General features: G+C 41.3%; 1 non-coding gene across 1 annotated transcript; it reads right to left on the reverse strand.

Annotated features, from left to right (window-relative positions):
- Positions 1-1,566: 1,566 nt before the first annotated feature.
- On the reverse strand, positions 1,567-1,638 carry TRNAH-GUG (transfer RNA histidin (anticodon GUG)). Its single transcript has one exon. It is a non-coding gene; the product is annotated as a tRNA-His (tRNA).
- Positions 1,639-3,555: the final 1,917 nt, after the last annotated feature.

Here is a 3,555-nt window from a genome sequence, read left to right on the forward strand (position 1 = left end):
AAAATATCAAAGATCACACACATTACCTTTTGGGTCCTGCTCTACGACCTGGTTGAATTCACTCTGTTTCCTGAGGCCTGTTTGATGACCTGCAGCCCACTCCAGCACTCGTTCTTTCCTAACTATCATCCAGGGGTATGTACACAAGCTTTCGTCACATCCCGAATCAAGGGAGGGGGTCGTTTGCACTGTTGTTGGAAAGTTTGGTGTGGTCCTGTTCCTAGCTGATTCAGCCTGCACAGAAAAAAGTGTTTAGCTCACCTAACTTGTTCGTCAGCACTTCAAGGAGTGAGCTCCTCATGGTGTGCAAAAACACTCAAGATGTGCCATTAAGTTTGTTTGCCAAGACTATCAGGATTATTCGCAAATATGAACAGGCTGACTATCTTGAGGTTATCTTGAGATGATTTTGGGGCTTAGCGTCCCCGCGGCCCGGTCCTCGACCAGGCCCCCTTTTTGTTACCCCCCCCCCTCCCCTCTCCCCCCAGGAAGCAGCCCGTAGAAGTTGTCTAAATCCCAGGTTCATATTTACTGCTAGGTAACAAGAGGCATCAGGGTGAAAGAAACATTTTGCCCATTTGTCTCCTCCTCCACCGGTGATTGAACCCGGAAGCTCAGGACTCCAAATCCGAAGCACTGTCCAACCGGCTGTCTGGTGCCCCTAGACTAGGGTGTAGCCAGAAAGTATTTCAATTACCTCTAGCTGAATCTAAGGTCACATGGCTGACCTTACCAAGGAGGTTCAAAGGGTGAGTCATGGATGTACTTTCTCTGGGCGCTACACGCACATGACTGTAAAGCTGCCACCCAGTTGGGTGGGTGTGGAGCACATGGCTGTAAAGCTGCAGCCCATTTCGGTGGGTGTAGAACACATGACTAAAACTGCCACCCACTTGGGTGGGTGTGGAGCACATGACTGTAAAGCTGCCGCCCAGTTAGGTGGGTGTGGAGCATATGAATGTAAAGGTGCCACCCAGTTGGGTGGGTTTGGAGAACAAGATTGTAAAGCTGCCTTCCAGTTGGGTGGGTGTGTAACACATGACGGTAAAGCTGCCGCCCAGTTGGGTGGGTGTGGAGCACATGACTCTAAACCTGCCACCTAGTTGGGTGGGTGTGGAGCACATGACTGTTAAGCTGCCGCCCAGTTGGGTGGGTGTGGAACATATGACTGTTAAGCTGCCGCCCAGTTGGGTGGGTGTGGAACAAGACTAGTTACTGTGTGACTCACCATAGATGTTAAGTGCCTTGTATAGTGACTGTTGTGAGTCTCTTGTTGAATCACTTGTGATATAAAAAGATTATCGGTGTGTATATGTATTTGTGTAAATGATTGTATATAATATGTATATGTATATATGGCATTAACAATTGTGTAACTAGCTTCAAATGATTGTCACTTGCTCAGCTAAATGAACTATGGGGTTCAGTTTCTGAACCCATTGTGTGCCTCTGTAACCCTTCCCGCAACCGCCCACGGGTTGGGTATGGGGTGCATAATAAAAAAGAAATTAAATTTCTACAGGAGTTGATGTAAGTTTTAAACATCTCTCATAAAATACAATCACCTGCCGTGACCAGGATTCGAACCTGGGTTATTGCGGCCACAACGCAATGTACTAACCACTATACGATCACGGCCACCGTGGGTGTGCATGTAGAGATGGGTGGTTTGTTGTAATTGACGAGAGTAGACCTCTCTCTCTCTCTTTCTCCCTCCTTCCCCCCCCCCGTCCCCTCCTACATACCTTTAGTATGTGTATCCTGGTCTCTACACAAAGTTCTTACCAAAAAAATAAATGAACAAACCAACGTTAACTATCTAACCCAACTTATCCATATACAGAAAACGTGGATATGTGAGACCCGCTACTGTTCATTGAAATTCGTCCGTTGGGGGACCACAAGACACAAAGCGAGACGTGCAAGGTGAGAGGTCGGGTTGCATAAACAACATCAGATCAACGTAAGGACTATCCTCAGAAATATGACAACAGAATTATTCATAACTCCATACATACCGTGCCTGTAAGGTCGCCCTCGCCTCCTATAACTCTGAGATGTTGGGGTTCACTGTATGTTTGGGTATTATGGATGGCTGGAGGGAAGATGAGGGAGAGAGAGATGGAGGAATGGAAGGAGAGAAAGCCAAACAGACAGTCAAGTAATCAACCACACACTGCTAGGCCTCGAGAGAGGTGAATGTCGTTTCTACCTTCATGAGCACACTTATGGACTGTCAGCTCCAACAATGTCATTCAATAGGTATGACAACATGTCTTTCCAAGCACCTGACATTGTACAGACAACAACGTCACGTTAAACAAGGTGTAATCTCTACCCCACAACCACATTATTGCCAGAGATATTCTCATCATCGTCAGAGATATTCTCATCATCATCAGAGATATTCTCAACATCGTCAGAGATATTCTAATCATCATCATAGATATTCTCATCATCGTCAGAGATATTCTTATCATTTTCATCCTCACGCTCACATTCCCAGAACACAATGCAACACACAATATATATATATATATATATATATATATATATATATATATATATATATATATATATATATATATATATATATATATATATGTCGTCCCTAGTAGCCAGAACGCACTTCTCAGCCTACTATGCATGGCCCGATTTGCCTAATAAGCCAAGTTTTCTTGAAGTAATATATTTTCTCTAATTTTTTTCTTATGAAATGATAAAGCTACCCATTTCATTCTATATGAGGTAATTTTTTTTTATTGGAGTTAAAATTAACGTAGATATATGACCGAACCTAACCAACCCTACCTAACCTAACCTAACCTATCTTTATAGGTTAGGTTAAGTTAGGTAGCCGAAAAAGTTAGGTTAGGTAAGGTTAGGTAGGTTAGGTAGTCGAAAAACAAATAATTCATGAAAACTTGGCTTATTAGGCAAATCGGGCCTTGTATAGTAGGCTGAGAAGTGCGTTCTGGCTACTAGGTACGACATATATATATATATATATATATATATATATATATATATATATATATATATATATATATATATATATATATATATATATATATATATTAGTATATTTTGGTAGCAGTCTTTCCTGTAGACATATATTATTAAATATGACCGAAAAAGTAAGATTAATAATTCTAACACGAATTTTCTCAATCTTTCGTACATTACGCTTCACTGTTGGAGGTAAATCAAAAATCAATTCTCCAAAATTCATTTTTATTTCTAGTCTGACGCGACACGGGCGCGTTTCGTAAAACTTATTACATTTTCAAAGACTTTAGTTCACAAATACACAACTGAATAGAACTTACGTATCTCCGATTTTATATCTACATTTGAGTGAGGTGGAAGGGGTGATGTGGCATTAACACAAGACAGAACAAAATGTGGTATTAATAGGGTATTAATTTCATCAACACAAGACAGAACAAGAGTATTAATAGGGTATTAATTTCATCAACACAAGACAGAACACGAAACAATGGATATTGAATAGAAGTGTTTGTAGAAAGCCTATTGGTCCATATTTCTTGATGC

The sequence above is a fragment of the Procambarus clarkii genome, chromosome 30, assembly GCF_040958095.1.
Source record: "Procambarus clarkii isolate CNS0578487 chromosome 30, FALCON_Pclarkii_2.0, whole genome shotgun sequence".
NCBI lineage: Eukaryota > Metazoa > Arthropoda > Malacostraca > Decapoda > Cambaridae > Procambarus > Procambarus clarkii.